An 18,783-nucleotide genomic window follows, 5' to 3' on the forward strand; every position below is an offset into this window, starting at 1 on the left:
ATTAAAGATGTTTCTGAAGCGATGACATTGTCTAGCCTCGGAATTATACCCAAGATGATATTAAATACGCAAGAGTTAGAAGAAATAGGGAACAATTTAGAGAATCAGTCAATTAAAATTGATACAACAGAACATTTATATGAACTCTTACAATTACAGGCATTTTACAATGATACCAATATCGTTTTTAACATTCAAATTCCCCACATCCCATTAACCAATTACACAATTTCCCATACAATTCCTATACCAATTAATAAAACAAAAGAAATAGTTATAAAACCTTACACAATTTATAATAATAATAAAATTCAATATTTCGAAAATTTATGTAAGAAAATCGAAAACATATATTATTGTAAAGAAAGTTCACTACAAGAAACTATGGAAAATTCTTCATGCTTTGGAAAAATCATAAGTAATTTAGAAGCTAATTGTAATCTCAATGATATAGGCCAAATTACAGAAATATCACAACCTGAACAAGGACTTGTGTTAATAAAAAATTTACCGCCCACAGAAATGAAAACATCATGTAACTCCGAAAAACATAATATTGAAGGCAACTTATTAATAAATTTTAAAAACTGTAATGTTATTATTAACGGAATTATCTACGAAGATAACCCAAACATATATTGGGACGATTTTATTGTAAAACTACCCACAGAAATAAACATAAAACCTTTGTCTACAATAGAAACTTTAAATATACCTAAACTCAAAGAGTACCATCTAGAAAATAAGTTAGCCATCGAAGAGTTATCAAACAATACAGAACTTCACAGACACATAAATTATGGAACTTTAATGTTAATAATTGGAATTGTAATTTTCACCTATATAATGAAACAGAAGACAAAATTAGTGGTAAATGAACTTCCCGCCAATACTGTTGTCGCTTCTGACCATCAATTCTTTTGGCCATCGCTCCATACTAAGGGGGGAGGAGTTACAGAAACAACATCAACAACAACAACATTAACACAAGCACCTACAAAGCCACCAAGGTTAAATCAAGCAAATAAATAATAAAAATTATTAAGAATTGCTAATAAGTCAATAACCGTATGAATTGCTACATATAAAATTAGTAAGAATTTTAAATAGTTCAACAGACCGAAAAAGAACTGTAAAATAAAGAATTGTTCAATAAAAGAATTGTTAAATAAGCACATATTTAAATTTCAAAGAATTGTAAACAGGCCACCAGCTATAGAATTACTAATAATTTTATAAATTGTCAAAATGCAGTTATTGCAATTTTCACTTTAAATAAGTTTATAATCGTAACTTTCATTTTAATTATTTTTTTCAATAAAGAGGAGTAATTTTTGAGCAACCAACGAATAAACTTGTGTTTTTTTAACACTCGGATTACTACAAGAATTAACTCGCGCGTGTTTTATTATTTCTTTCTTGTGGCTGTTGCGCTTTAATGCTTTGTGGCTTTGTGTTCATGGAAAAATTCAAAGTAAAGCCAAAACCAAAAAAACGAAACGTTTTAGTTACTATTTCTGCTTTAATTTTATTTTTTTTTTACTTTCACTTTTTCAGTTTCCTTTAAAACCGCAACAACAACTACAATGGCAATAAAATTTGCTTCTTGTCTAAAACCGCCACTACGACTTACATAGCTTTTACAGTTTTGCCATATGACGTATTTATTCACCAAATGTAGGCTTTACACACACATTCATACAAATGTTTCGTTGTATGCCTACATTCTGGCATAATGGTGCCGACACAAAAAGACTGTTCTGGCTTAACCCCCACAATTCTAGACTTGAATAAAGGAAATATTCATTAATTATTTTCAAATTATATCAATTTCAAGCTGAAATGCTGACCAGCCAAATATGTTTCATAAACACACGCTTTACATATGGCCAGATCGCGTGCGCATGAGCTTTTCATTTTTTTTCTGTGTGATTGGCATGTGTTTGGTAATTTTTAATTATAGACCAACGACTGACTATTGATTAGATATTGTTTCGTAAATTTTTGAATTTAATAATTTAAACTTGTCTATGAAAATAGTTTAGTGTTACTGTTTCGAATGTTTATCAACAATTTTTGCACAATTCCAATTCACCAGTTACCCTCAATGCCACTGAAAATTCCATTAGGGATGACGATTCCTTCCTTTCATTAAATGGCATTTAAAAGTACCCTTACCGAGTAAAACAATTTAGAATGTCTTTAGTTTTAGGTGCCAAACGTATTTTTGTGGTCTACAAAAATACGTTTGGCACAAATTTTGAATGGGGTTTTATTTATAGAGGTCGCTTGAAAGCTTGGTTCTCTGTTTTGAAAGTTTTTCGGTCGATGGAAGTTATTTAGGACCCTCTGAAAAATTAGAATGGGTGCAGATTTGCTCAAAATAGGGCAAGATTTTTCTCTTAGAGTAAAACTAAAACAGTGCTCAGCAAGAGTAGAATCTGCTAGTTTTTGAACGAATTTTACTCCCACTCTAAAATGAACAAGGCATGCTCGCCTTTATTCGAGCGAAACTGAAAAATGGAGTTTTGCTCGTTTTTTTATTTTCTACCCCAGGAGTGATCTTTAACTCTTTATCGGTCTGCTTCAAACTTAGCACAATCAAACGCATCTACCAGCACTAGATCCAAAGCCAAGATGGTGCGTATCGATTGATTCTTTCTGGTAACTCACAAATAAAATTCCATGTTTACAAAAAAAATATTAATTCCAAAAAATCGAAAGAGACATCCGATTCAGGTTCAGACTTTATGCGCCATAAAATTTGTAAGCAGGTCAGGTCCGAAATGGACAATATCGACTTACTCCATCTTATATCTCTACAGGGTGAGATAAAAAACAGCAATAAAGTCAAACGCCATAATTTTTACATTTTTTTAATTTTATTGAATGAAAGCAAAAAATGTCGGAAATAGCATCAAATTTCAATTTTCAATGGCGTAAGCCCGAGCTCATTTTTCAATATTTTCCGAATGGAATATTGCGATATGTTCAGCTCACGAGCCATTTTTCGGCCACTGCAAAGCGGGTTTCGATCAAGTTACTTCTTTATTTTTCGAACCATTTCTCGGTAACGAGCGATGGTACGAGACACAAAAGATTTATTCACATTTAAATGCTGGAGTGCTCTAACGATAGCCACTTGTGGTTTTCCAGCCAAATATGAAGAAATAATACTATCACGCTCGAATTCCATCACGAATAACTTTTTTTTCTAGAAAATTCTCACCAAAATGCTTTTGTACGCTTGTAAACAATATAATGAGCTGTCACTAATGGAGTATTGGTCGCTTTGCTTTTTTTGTTTCTACTCCCATAATGAGTTTTTCGGATGTCTGCTTCAAACTTAGCATCTTACATGGTCCTATAGATTGATTATTTTTGGTACCTCACCCACAAAATTCCAAGTTTTCAAAACAATTTTCAATCCCAAAGAAAATAGATGGGAACATCCGATTTGGTTAAAACTAGGTCAGGTCTGAAAATGAACTACATCGACTTACTCCTTCCTATAACTCTCCCGTTAAGGATCAACATTTTCAATAACACTGTGTGACAAAATAAATTTTTTCAATAATTACAAGAATAATCCAGCAGATTGTGAAAGTAGAGCTAAAAAATAGACATACGTGTAACGGCGTTTTGAAATTTTCGGATTAAGATTCCTTGTAATCCGTTGATTTTAGGTAATATTCCAGATAAAATTACGGGGATTATTCTGGTTGAAAATTAAATTAACCCTCAACCGAGTCAACAAAGGGGCTTTTTAGTTATTTTTTGAAATACAGTTAAAAACTCCCTTTAAACGGGATTTTAGTACGTCAAAATGTTTGTAAAATTGTTTGTTGTAAAATTCTAGTATAGGTCCTAGAGGACGTCAAGAGTCTAAGTCTTACTTAAACGCTAGGAATTCATATATCATTTTAGAGTTAAAGCCGTACTTAATCTCCTACAAAGCATCATTTTGGAAGGATGATGTGAAAGACAACAATATTCTTTATCAGGAGGCAGGAGGTGTCAATAGAAGAAATATTCAAAAAAAATGTTAGGTGCTATAGTTCTTAATAAAATTATAGTTATGTAGTTCAAGTGAAAATTATGTGCTTGTTTTCTTACTGTTAATTTAACACGTTTCAAATCCAAGTCAAAATCCCCATTTATACTAAATTTTTTGGGAAAAGTGACAAAGGAAGAATTATTCTAGATCAAATTTAATTGTGGATCTCGGAACAAAAGAAATTTGTAGACTTAATATGTACCACAAATAAATATGATTAATTTTTGTTAATAATACCAAATTCTCTTAAAGTTCGAACTTTGAAATATTTCTACTAACATTGGATCTAGTGTAACAATGGTATACTTAAGTCCAATTTTAATGATAAGGTAGATATAACTAAACAGACAAATGCTGAGGGTACATACATCTGTCGGAATAAAAATATAAAACTTTCGAAGTTGTCAATAGCTCAGAAAACGAAACGCCATTTTTATAAATTGTACTGAAAACGAAATTACATCGAATCCATGAATATTTGCCTACTTTTTTCAAAATATATATTTTTTCACAATTAAGAATACAAAAGATACTTCTTATTGTAAAAATCTATTTAATTTGTAGACTATACAGCATACATATTTCATAACCAGGAAACAGTCCTCCACATACTTATTTTGCATAATTTCGGAAGTCAGTTTATTTATAAAAATCTTCATTACCTGATAACTTACGTTTTAAAATTTGTGTTTATTACCTTTTTTGTAGTCACATTTCTTCAAAAAGTTTGCTACTGGTTTTCTAACAAAACAATTGTTTAACATTTCATAAATTGAGGTCTTTTTAGAAATTTCTGGAGAGCAAACTCCATATTCTCCCAGAAAATTCTGGAATATTTTACATTCCACATAAAATGGTAAATGTTCCTTCAACTCTCTTCCAGTTGACCCAACGTTTCCTCTCTCATTATGATACCCCTAATTACTTGCCACTAAAATCCGGCATTGACAACAAAAAGAAATTCCAATAGAGCGGTAAATAATAGAAAGTGTGACTTGAATGTAAATTATGACCTTTTGTCTTTCGTACACATGAAATGTATGACATCCCCTCTCTCTCCGCTTCGGCTGAAACATAAATCTTCCCAAACGAATTAAACTGAAACAAGTTTCGTTAACAAGACAAAGAAAAAAAACTTTATCAGCCAACCAACAACATTTCAAACCCAATTAGTAATTCTGTTAACATTTCATTGAAATAGAACTGAATCAGATTTATAACTTCTTTATTGTCGGATTATAGCGACCGAAGTATTGAAACAGAATTTGATACTCATTCTTTTGAAATGTTGTTATTTTTTTTCTTCTGACTCTTTTTGTATTTTTTTTTTTTTTTTGGTTTGACTAGTTGTTGTCGATATGTCGTTTGGTTGGTTTAATGGAACAAATGGAGGCAATAATTGTTGAATTTAAATTTTGCGGTATCTAAATGAAATAAGAACCGGTTTCTTCTTGTGTCTCTCTTTTGCTGTACTGAAATAAGCAGGAAAACAGTTAAAATGCATAAAATAATCCACAGCACAGAAGTCGCATATGTCTTGTGTAGATGTTTGAGTTTGTGTGCAATTGTGTAGCTAAAGTACAAAAGGTATCGGGCTAAAATGAAAGGCTAATTGTTCTCCTACCCACACAATATTTGGTTCTTAACTGATATCCAGTTACACGTACTGATGTTGGCTTTGTTTCTATATGTTTGGTATATGTTTGTTTGTCGTTTTAGTCGTATATATTCCCCATTCGGGACGTACCAAAAGATTGAACCTATATATACAAACTTTACAATAGATTTAATATTGGTAAAAATGATTTCGCATTTTATATAAGTAATGTTTATTTTGTATTTGTATTTGTTAATATGATACCAGAGGGGGTGACCCAAAAAAAAACACATTTTCATGGAGATCTAATGCTGTCGAATTAGCATATACGATGTTAGAAAAAAATCGAAACTGATTTCATATTTTATATTTTCATAGTATTATCAACATTTGTAAATTGTAAGGGTGAGATACGAGTAGCAATGTCCGAAATAAATAAATACAAATATCCACGGACCAAGTTCGGACTCTATTCTTTTTATACCCTCCACCATTCTATGGAGGGTATATTAACTTTGTTATTCCGTATGTAACTCCTCGAAATATTTATAAAATAGAACCTTCAAAGCATATATGCTGGATTAACGTAAAATTCTAAGACTATCTAGCGATATCAGTCTGTCTGTCCGTCTGTCTGTTGTAATGACGTTATCTTTCGAACAAATTGAAATAGAAGGCTAAAATTTTGCATGCATGTATGGTGTACCAGTAGGTAGGTTAAGTTCGTAAATGGGCCATATCGGTTCGTATAGCCCCCTCGATATTCGGTATTTTCATTATTTTAGCGACAGTATTTACCGGAATTATTTCAAATTTCATATTTAAAGTTCATAATGGGTCCAGGTACACCTCTTCGTATAGCCCCCATATAACGGTAGCTCCCGATATTCGGTATTTTGATGATTTCAGTAACATTATTTACCGGAATCGTTTCAAATTTCGTATTGGAATATCCTAATGGGTACTACTATTTATGGAAAAAAAGTGAATGAAGGTCCACGTTTTCGTATAGCCCCTACATAACAGTACCTACCGATATTCGGTATTTTCACGATTTTAGCAACATATTCGGTATTATTTCAAATTTCGTATTTGACATTCGTAATATATGCTACGGCCAATGACAAAAAAGCAGGTCCACGTCGTCGTATAGTTTTCACTTTTCAAGTTCCGTCCAAAGGGTATTACAAGTTCGGCCAGGCCGATCTTAGTTAATTTTTTACTTGTTTTTTTTTTTTTTTTGATAAATGTAGAACTTTTTTTCCGAATAACTAGAAAAAATGATACATCCATTTTCACACAGACAAAAATATTAGGATGTGCAACATTTGCGTAAAATCGGATATTGATTTCCTACGTTAAAATGTTGGTTTTTTTGTAGAAAGAGTGAAAATATTTTTCCTATCATGACAATGCTTGATCAACATATTACGATATGTAAAATATGAACTACATCGAGTACTCCATGTACTCAAAATAAGGGCCAATATAGGTCATTTTCGCAAATGAGTAAGTCTGATCTAAATATAACGGTGCCCCAAGTTTATACTATATCGGTTACTCGCTCAATATGAGATTTGATTCTTTTCACAATTTGTAAGTTTTATTTGGGTGGTACCGGAAAGAGTCTTTCGATAGTGCGACAATAACGATGAGGTGATGACCGTCCGTCGGTTGTAAACACTATCTCTGTAAAAGGAATTGGATAGCTACCTGAAATTTTATTTTTGGATGCTTGGATCCAGTTCTGAGATGAGCAATATCGGTCTACCCTTCCTGGTACCTGCCCATAAATGGTCAATACCTTTTATAAAAATAATAGAAAAAGAATGATTATCCAATTTTGTTCAAAACATTGCAAATCCTTATATTCGCATCAGTGCTAGGTCAATTGACATTATCGGGTCACTCCATCCAGTACTTCCCCCACAAAGGGTCAACATTTTGAATAATTATAACTCTTATAAAATGTGAGATACAATTGTTTCAATATTTAAACCAACACAATATCTAGTGTGAAGATAAAATATATAAGACCACTCCTTATGGTACATCCCACAACAGGTTAAAACTTCGGATAATTATATCTCTAAAAGTGTAAAGTTTAGTATAAATCAGATTCGAATAATTATATCTCTTATTTATACCATACTTTGCACTCTTCAATATTTCTATGTGTACAAGATCTGTAGTGAAGATGGTAGATATAGGCCTACTCCTTCTGGTACATCCCTCACAAAGGGTCAACATTTTGGGTAACAAAACGCTCAAAAGAGCGAAATAAGAATCCGATTCTCTTAAAATTTCACACATCCCAATATTTTTAATAAATCCCAATATTTTAATGAAGGCGTGATCCTAGAAGATATCGGTCCACACCTTCTGGTACCTCCCACACAAAAGTCCAACATTTTGATTATCATTTATTCGCATAAAATTGGAAACAAATGTTCGATTTTCATTAAAATTTGCACATACCAATATCATTATTAATATTTGATGAAATGGAATACTTCGGTCCGCTATATATGGAATCTCACGCATATTTCAACATTTTCTAAAAATGATCACATATCCCATAACATTTGCAAAAAGTACTCGATGTAGTCCAAATATGGCACGTTATAATATTTATATCAGATTTAGGTCCGATACAAAATCGACAATATTGGCCCACTCCTTCGGAAACCCCAATAAAGGTTCAAAAGTTTGAATAATCATAACTCAAGGCTGAGGGTATACATCTGTCGGCCAAACCTACTGATACTTTTAAACTTTTTTTCGAAAGAATTGTATAAGAAACTGATATATCGTGTGTTTTGTCTGGAGCCATATAAAATGAATTATATCGGCATGTTACGGTTCTCTTGATATTCGGTATTTTGATAATTTAAGTCACATTTTTCAGAAACATTTGGTGTTTCCACAGTTCATAATAGGTTGGAGATTGTTCTTAAAGTTCGTATCTTAAAGCTAATTGTCTATGTAGATCCACGTTTTCGTACAGACCACATATGATCTCGATATGTTTACTATTTAAGCAACTTTTTTCAAAGAAATTTTCTTAAATTTGGTATTTGGAGTTGTTTATTAGTTTTAGGTCTTTTGGTCCATCATATGCCCGGAATTTGACATTTTGAGGGGTTCTTTAATGTTTTTTTCGGATATATTTTTAAAAGCTTTTATACCTTTCCCCTCTTGTTTTACATATACTGGGCATTATACATTTAAAAATTATATTTCCGCAACACAAATATTATTTACCTGTGCACATATTAGTATATTTTTACCCCTTCTGAAAAACAAACAGTACAATTTCCAATAACCCAAGTGTGATAAAAGTTATTTCTCTTAGCATCTCAGCAACATTTTCATCCAAAATAGGCCAATGTCAAAAAATTCAAATAAAAATTTAACCACACCCAAAGTGAATGCCAAATTCTACATCTAATCAAATCTCTGATCAATCTTTGTTTGGCAACCACATTAAATGTACACCAATTACATTGAATTGTTAAATGATTTGTTTTTACTTTTTTCTTTAACGTGTTTCTTTTTTGTTGAGTTTTAATTGCACCATTGTTATGGTTATCTCCACAGCAATTATCGTTTTGAATAGTTTTACTTTGGAATATTTTTTGTTGTGGCAAAATCCACCCACAACTGCTTAGCGAGGAACTTAAAACCATTTGAATTACATGAATTGAAATTTGGAAAACAAAATTGAATTGACTCACATTCTCTTTATTTTTTGAGTGATGTTGAAATTATAATCGATTTTTCGCCTTAAATGGTAAGCCTGCGAAGGGGGGTTTGGGAAAGTTCGTCATTGTTGATGGCATAATATTGGATATTTTGTGGGTATTCATATTTAAATTTGAAGGCAATGGTTGTAATTAAATGTTGAGCAACTGGGTTTTTTAATCATTTGAAAAAAAAAACAAATGAGAAAACCAAAATTAACAACAACTCTCAACACCGTACATAACTATGAAGGTGTAGGTTTACTACTCTTTATATAATGCTAATAAAAATCATTTTACTAGAAGTAGCAATCGGAGTTTAATTAGAATTTTAATGCAATGTTAAACCAAGTCCCTTTACAAAAATTTGATTTAGGTATAGTTCCCATATGTTTTTCCCTCAAACTTGATGTAAACGTAGTCTGCCAAGATTGAACGATTTTATAAAAAAAACGTTAATTTTTATACCCTCAGCCATATTATGCCTCATCGAAATAACGGTTTTAGACCCTAGGTCTCTTTGGACCAAATCCGTTTCAGGACATTTGGAGTCTATGTAGTGATATCCGTCCGTCCGTATGTCTGTCTGGCTGGTGCGCACGATAACTCTATAACGATAAGCGACTATCCGATTTAGTCCAAACTTAGTACATCGTAATGTTATTATCAAACTTAGATCGAGTTCGGAGTTGGGCAATATCGGCCCACTCCTTATTGTACCTCTCCCACAAAAAGACAACATTTTCAAAGAAAATATTTTACTGCACAGAAAGAGAAAGTATGATCCGACTTTGGTCCAACTTTGCATATCCCAATAATTGCATCAGTGCTACGTCATGTGCAAAAATAGACAATATCGGTCCACTCCATCAAGTATCTCCCCCACAAAGGGTACAAATATTGAATACTTATATCTCTCATAAAATCTGATATAAGAGTCGGATTGTCTTCAAATAGCACACATCACAATATTTTTTTTTTACCCAAGATCTGATGTGAAGATGGGATGCCACATCTCAATATTTCTATCAACACAAGATCTGTTATATAGATGGTAGAGATCGGACCATTCCTTTTAGTACCGTCCAGAAGGAATTTTGACCAAAGGGTCAACATTTTAAATAACCAAAGCGAGCGTAAAATGCTAAAAAAGTATCCGGTTCTCTTCAAATTTCACAACATCTTCTGTGAAGGTGGAATACATTGGCTCTCTCCTTCTTGTACCTCCTCCACAAAGGGCCAAAATTTTGAATATCCATGAAGCTCATAAAACGCGAAACTAACATCCGGTTCCATTCAGACTTGATACATCTCAATATTTCCATCAACACATGATCTGTTATAAAGATGGTAGAGATCTTCTGGAATCTCAACAATCTGTCATAATTTGCGAAACAAGTCAGCTATTCTTTACAACTTGCTATATCTAAATATTTCTCTCAACCAGAAACCTGAGATTAATATGAAATTTATGATTTCCCATAAATTGGATATAAATGCTCGATTTGCTTGTAATTTTGCCCATACCAATATTGTTTCCTGTAAAGATGAGGAATGAAAATGGAATACTTCGTTCGAATATATCTGGTACATCACGCACATTTTTATATTCTCTAAAAATTATCACATATCTCATATAAAGTGAAGGAAGTAACCAATATAGTCCAAACCTGGCACGTCGCAACATTTATATCATATTTACGAAATGACAATGTTGGCACATTCCTTCGGAACATACTACATAGAAGTTCAACAGTTTGAATAACCATAACATAAGTCAACATTTATTTAAATAATCGAACATTGGCTGAGGATATACATCTATCGGCAAACCCGACTTATAATATTTAACTTGTTGTATCAGAATTATTTTAAGATGAAGACAATTTTAAATTATTTTTTTTATTTTATGACGGAGTTAACTTTTTGCAACCTATAGCAGTTACATTTCTTATGAAAGCTCACATGCAGCAGAAAAAAAAACTTTCACAAATTTAGTAGAAATCGACTCCATCATTCCATTCGATTTCAAAATTCAAACGTTCATAAAAAATTTGCGATCGTATTTGCATTAATTACTTACGCTATGCTAAATATAAAAAGTGGTGTAGGGTGGCATATAGTCGGACCACATGACTTCTGTTTTTCCTTACATTTTTGTAGCCTGACCTATCCAACATGTTCTGAGTATACATCCATGTAATTGTATTTTTCATACATCATATGGTATCAACAATGTAATCCTTCACATCGGTTTAAAAACACTCCACATTCTGACTCATCGGCTCTCACAACTACCCATCACCCTGACCGGCTTAGTAGAGACTTAATATTTTTTAAGCTTCTTACATAGAACAAGCTATCATCTCTAAACTAAATGATTAATTTTGCCCGATTTGATCATTTATGCCCATTCGAAAACATCGGAATCTATCATTGTTTCAATTTCAATGGCTTCCACTTGGTGCCGACTTTATGACCCACGTTATCAACCTTTTTATAATGGACAATAATCAGCTATATTAGACTTCTATATCTATACCCTGTGTGTTATTTCTTAAATCGTTATTTTTCTCTCTCTCTCTCTCTCTCTCTCTTGCTCTTCAAACCAAGACTGATAGGCAATTTTCGTTATACAATCGATTTTAAAAAATCTTGTGAATGAAAATGCCACTTTAAATTCCTCAACATCATCATCATCATCGAAAAATTACAACAAATTATTCTCCAATTAAATAAATTCAAAAAAAATCAACAAGAATTATCAACGATGAGAGCATTGTCAATCAACATTTCATAAATATGTGAATTAATTTTATTTGATTTATGTTCATGAGATGCTGACAATTAAATTGTCATTATTAATTGTCGTAGCAATCAATTATTAATTGCAATGAGCATAATATCAACTATTTAATTGGCCTTAGTTATTTCCGAAAGAACAATGTCTGCCAAAGACGTAAATACTTCCTTTGGTGTGATTCAGGTGGAATTGATGGAAGTTGGAAAAAGCAAAACTTTAGGTAAGTTTACTCACTTGTATCGACCGTGACAGGACTCGAACCTGCAATCTTCGGATTCGAAGTCCGACGCCTTATCCATTAGGCCACACGGTCCTTGTGAGTGACTAGAAATGTTTTGCTAATTTCAATTTTCATTTTTTTCATCTCCAAGGATGGCATCCTTCAAAGGATGCTATTGGTGAGATGAGAGGCACACACAGCAATTGAGTAAACTACCCTTGGCGGTGCTGCGAAACAGATTATGCGCAGTTTTCACATTCGAATTTTCAGTTTGTGTAATTTTGTGGGAAATGGTGTAGGAATCCATAAAATTTTATTACATCCAAATTTTCAGTTCAGGAACCTAATGTTGGCAAACCCGTGTGGAAATATTTGTATTGGGAATTTATGTGATGTTAATCTTACCAACTATGAACCTTTTCTGAATGCGTATTATGGTTTTAGAGCAGAAATCACACTATCACGCTTGAATTCCGTCACGAATAACTTTTTTTCTGGAAAATTCTCACCAAAATGCTTTTGTACGCTCGTAAACAAAATAATGAGCTGTCGTTGAAATAATTTTAACAGCTGTCGGACGAGTGTCTTAGAAATGACAGCAGTCTGAAATTGGTTGCATTTTTTCATCTCACCCTGTATATACTTTGTAAGGTCTAACATGAGTATATCGAGATGACAAAGTTTATATAACTTTCTGGAGGGTATAGAAACAAACTTCAAAATTACACAGACTGCCTCCTAAGTGCTCGAAATACCAAGTGAGTGAGAACAAGTAAAAAAGCTGGAATTCGGCCGGACCGAACTTGTAAATACCCTCCACCGTTTGGAACTAAATTCTGTTAAAATCTAAAAAATACTAATGTAGCCGTTATATTAGGGTCTATACGACGACGTGGACCTGCATAGGCAAATTTTATCATAAACCATTACAATATTCAAACGCGAAACTTGAATAAAAATATTCGGTGAATAATGTACCTAACGTAATCAAAATACCGAATATCGGGAGCTACCGTAATAGGGGGCTATACGAAGACGTGGACCTGCACAGACAATTTTCTGTCATAGGCTGTAGTACCCATTTCAAATACCAAATTTAAAATATTTTCAGTAAATAATGTCGCTTAAATCACCAAAATACAGAAAAAATGGAGGTACCATTATATGGGGGTTATACCAAAACGTGGACCTACATGACCTATTTTCAATACCAAAAGTCCTGCAGAGATATACACATTTGAGCAAAATTTGATTAACCTACTTCATTTCGTTCGGAAGCTACAGTGATTTCCACAAACGGACAGACGTCTATCCGACGAACATCCCTAAATCGACATAGAATTTTATGCTGATCAAGAATATGTATACTTTGTGGGGTCATAAATGTATATTTCGGGGTGTTACAAACGGAATGACAAATTTACTATGGTGGAGGGTGTAAAAATACTAGATCCCCCAACACCCAAGTTTGTTCTGCAACTTTGAAATTAAACCAATATCTAAAAGGAAGTGTAGGAAGTGTAATACTTTATATTGATGGGGGAGCTGGAGGAAGTGTATAACATGCACAAAAAATATAGTTCTCTAAAATATTGAAAAAAATGGACCACTACAAAATACCTTGTCTACTGATCTAACAACTTCACTCCGATGTAAATTTCGAACCTCCTGTGCCTTAGTCCGAAAATTGACATCATCTCTACTTACTACGAGTATAAGAACATTTTTCCTAAACCTTTGTTCTTTTATGTCTCTGCCTAGTATCGTCCGAATTGGCTTACCTCATATTCCACCAATAAACATTATGCCATAATGAAAATTGTACACGATTCAATACAGTCGATTGAAACTTATTTTAATACGCTTTGCTAAGTGAACCATTGCAACCTTGACTATTTGTATAAGCCATCTGAATGGTCCAATGCAGTTGCAATAGCTAAGAACTTGTTTGACATTTTAATTGAAGACTTAAAATGTCGTTTTTTTTTTTCATTAATTCTAGATTTTCATTGTCAACATGTTTATGCAGAACGTTATTTAAATGGAAAATTAAAAAATCAACAGCAGACAGCTGTTCCTGAGAACAGTTTTGGGATGTGCATTTATTTTTAGCCATAAGGGTAGATTTTCCCTCTCTCTTTGAGGGTGGAATATCTCACTGAGAAGGATATGATGCCAAAACATCCTTTTCTCTGTTACATCACCCAATGCATTTGTGGGTATATCAACAATTACAGTTGCCAAACGAGCAAAGGGACCGTGTGGCCTAATGGATAAGGCGTCGGACTTCGAATCCGAAGATTGCAGGTTCGAGTCCTGTCACGGTCGAAAAATCAATTTTTTTTAGTTTTTTTTTTTTTTTCAATTACTTATTGTTGTAAAAGTCAACTCAAAGTCGCGCAGATAATTTTGCAATATTTCTTGTCTTTTTTAACATTATCGTGCTGAAACAAACACACCCTTCAAGTGGTCAAATGGCAAACTTCGATTGCCTTTAGCACCACAACCAACTGAAATCGAAGCATGGCATAGCTGAAAAGAAAAACAAAAGCAAAGCAGAAAAAACAAGTCTTACTTTCAAGGTAAACAGCAAAATTTAAATCTCTCTCTAGACGATTGGCCATTAATTATTGCCAGTTTATGGTACCAGCAGAATTTTATTTGCACCCGTGTACCAGCGTCCGGCATGGCAGACCGTCCGTCCGCCCGTCCGTCCAAGCGGCTCAGCCCAAGTTAAACATGTGTCATAACATGAAGTTCTGTTTCTTTATTTTTTCTTTTTGTTTTGTGAGGTAGAAAACAAGAAATTCTAGAAAATAAAGAAATAGATTGAATAAATAAACAATTTGGTCCATAGGCAAGTTGAAGTCGTACGATATTTGTATATATGTATGTATACAGTGACGAGGGTTTGATTCATATAAGAAATATGTTCGTTTCAAGTTGAAAATGTTATATTTATTTTTTCCAAGATGTATTGAAGTAAATTGTGTTTGTTGATGTAACTTACGTACACGCATAAAAATCGCATTCACATGTAACTTCGTTACGGCAACATCATTTATGTAAATGCCTTTAATGTTAGCTGGTAGTTTTAATAACTTTTACTTTCTTTTTAAAACAATAGCAAAAGTGTTTGTATTTTTAATTACATTTATCAAATAAAAACTACCACAAAAACATATTGAAAATAATTCAGTGGGAAAGGGTCAAAAGTCGAGTGAAGTTTTTCAATGTTTATTATGGCTTTAGAGCAGTTATAATTTGAAATCAGAAGGAACTATATACCCAACTTTGAATTGACTTCCACCAAAATTGATGGAGGCATTTGTACCTCTCATACCAAATAGAATTGCTATAGGGTTAATAATATGACATCGGGCACAAATTTTGTTATTTGCTTCCAGAATAAATTCGGTTGCATGTCCAAAAATCCATCCAATTTGGGCTGATATTACAAATTTGGTGCACAATAAACAGGAAGTCGGATGCAGATATATAAGAAAGCTATATCCAAATCAGAACCGGTCTCGATAAAATTTGGCAGAGGTATTTCTGAGCTGTATCTGATATCTGGTACCAAATATCATTCGTGCGGGATGCATATTACACATGTGAGGAACTTTAACACCAAAGCCGATGAAATATATATAAGGGAACTATAGCCATATCTGAATCGATTTTCACCAAAAATTTGAAGTACTTGCTTCTGGGCTGAATTCTCTCGCAAGTGCAAAATTCAGTTCATTTGGGTTGATATTAGTCATTAGGTGCATAATAAACCTGAAATTGGAAAGAGATATATATGGGAGCTATATCCAAATCTGAACCGATCTGACAACATTTTAGGCACATATTTCTGAGCTGTATCTGATATCTGGTACCAAACATCATTCATGTGTAGTGCATATTACGCATGTGAAGGAGATAAAACTCCAAATCGAATGAAACATATATATGGGAGCTATAGCTATATCTGAACCGATTTTCACCAATTTTAATACGCTTGCTTCTAGGCAGAATAAGACAGTATATGTCAAATTAAACTCTAATATTTGGCAGAGGCATTTCAGAGCTGTATCTAATATTTGGTACCGAGTATCGTTGTCATAGAGTGCATATTATGGCTGTGGGGGACAAAAATAACAAATCGGGTGAACAATATGTATGGAAGCTATATCTGAACCGATTTTCTCAAAATTTGACATACTTCCATCTAGGCTCAATTTGATCGCATTTGCAAAATTTCAACCTATTTGGACTAATAAAACATATCTGGTGCACAGTAAAAAACAAGTCGGACGAAGATATATATATGGGAGCTATATATGGGAGCAAATATATCTCTGCAATACCATAAAGCATAAGATTCTATGGTGATTTAACTATGTCCGCCTCTTCGTCACTACATGTCCTTAAGAATATTTACTTAAACTAAAGTTGAGCTTGGCTAATTGTATAGCCTTCTTTTCCGCCAAGGATGCCACAATTTTGCTCCACTTGCAATTATCGGTCTGATTTTAGATGCATTCATCCAAACAAATTTTTGGTTTAGGCTCAGACAACTTACAAAAATGTTGCCATGCATTGAGTACCATTTAGTACAGTTCGCACACTTAGTACACATTTCCGAAACCACTTCAATATATCAAACTTCCATTCCCAACATTAATTCTAATACCAAATTTCAAATTTTTAGCTATTTACGTTTTTGATTCCCCATTCCAAACATGATAGGAGATTTCAGAATATTTTCTGAATAAATATTTGGAATGAACCATGAGAACCATTAGAATGAACCATGGAGTTATCTTTTTAAAAACCAAATGTAACCTCAGATAAATTTCTTGAAATTTTCTACCAACATTCACATTTAAACTAACATAGCCCTCCCTGATGTTTCTCTCTCAAAGAATTACTTAAGTAAATCTATGAGAGAATATCTTCATGTCATTCCACACCACAAATAACCATTATTCTTGCATTAATCTTTCAATCTCTTAAAGCACACAGAAGCCATTAACCAAACAGGCGAGTTCTTAAAAAAACAATGAACATTTTTCTCGTCGTAGGGCATGTATTGGCTTAACCCTTCGGTAAAACCTTTTGTCGACATGTCATGCAACTGGTAGTTAGCAATAAATTTTCCTTTCGCAAATGCTAGAACATGGTGTGATATTTTCCAGATACTAGTTAATTGAAAAAGTCCATTAAAAAAGCCCTGAAGAGGAGAGAGGGTGGCAAGTACAGTGAGGAACCACGTAAATGTAAATTTGGTAAATAATCATCCTTAAACTAAAACCATTTAAGGTGAAAAATTACAAATTACAAAGCTGCAAAAGTAAAACAAGGTCGAAAAGGCGTCTATTTGCATACATGCATACCTTTTTGTCCCATACAGGGTGAGATAAAAAACTGCAACAAAGTCAAACGCCATAATTTTTATATACATTTTTTTAAATTTTATTGAATGAAAGCAAACAAAAATCGGAAATAGCATCAAATTTTAGAATAAGTTTAGGTTTGTTCGAATTGGTCACCTTTGGCACGTATTAGGCCTTCAAACGGCCAATGAAACCGTCACACGCTGCCCAGTGTTGCTTTGCGGTATTTTGGCCCATTCCCGGCGAAGCGCTTGCTTGAGGTGATCGACGCTAAGTGCGATGGTGCTGAGTCCTGTTGGAATGTCCAATGTCTGTGGCCAAAATATTTGCGTGTCCAAGGCTTTAATACACCCTCCAGAATATTTTCGCGATAATATTCGACATTTATTCTGATGCCACGTTTGATTAATACGAGCGGAGAGCGACCATCGCCATTCATCACGAATAACTTTTTTTCTGGAAAATTCTCACCAAAATGCTTTTGAATGCTTGTAAATGTCGCTGGAATAATTTTAACAGCTGTCGGACGAGTGACTTAGAAATGACAGCAATCTGAACTTGGTTGCAGTTTTTTCATCTCACCCTGTATATCTAGAAATATTTTTGTTGAATATTCGATTTACTCATGTAAAATAACATTTCAATGAGATTTCATTTAATTTTCCAGGAAAAGGACCCTTGGGGTTCAAAATATCTGGGAAATATTCTTTGAGTACTCATCTACCTTATTTTTTGTAATTTTGCTGGAAAGTAACAGAAAAATTCGCTTTGAACCTAGTCCTAACAGGTCTACCTTAAACTGGACGTGAAGTGCTTTCTACAGCCTATTACCCAAATATGGAAATAAATGATATCGTTGTAAATATTGACAATTTTAAAAATTAAATTAAATTATGCTCAAGATGATACTAAAATGGATATTCGCATTAAAATTTTTCAGGCTTACCAGCCAACCAGAAACACGAATCCAAATATGAGC

The 18,783-nt window shown here is 33.3% G+C and overlaps 1 protein-coding gene and 2 non-coding genes across 5 annotated transcripts in view; 2 read left to right on the forward strand and 1 right to left on the reverse strand.

Annotated features, from left to right (window-relative positions):
* LOC101895796 (chitin synthase chs-2) overlaps positions 1-18,783 on the forward strand; it is a 58,469-nt gene that overhangs the window by 18,503 nt on the left and 21,183 nt on the right. The gene's annotated exons all lie outside the window — the stretch shown is intronic.
* TRNAR-UCG (transfer RNA arginine (anticodon UCG)) lies at positions 12,441-12,513 on the reverse strand. The gene has a single exon. It is a non-coding gene; the product is annotated as a tRNA-Arg (tRNA).
* Positions 14,676-14,748, forward strand: TRNAR-UCG (transfer RNA arginine (anticodon UCG)). The gene has a single exon. It is a non-coding gene; the product is annotated as a tRNA-Arg (tRNA).

The sequence above is a fragment of the Musca domestica genome, unplaced genomic scaffold (assembly GCF_030504385.1).
Source record: "Musca domestica strain aabys unplaced genomic scaffold, Musca_domestica.polishedcontigs.V.1.1 21, whole genome shotgun sequence".
NCBI classification, from domain to species: domain Eukaryota; kingdom Metazoa; phylum Arthropoda; class Insecta; order Diptera; family Muscidae; genus Musca; species Musca domestica.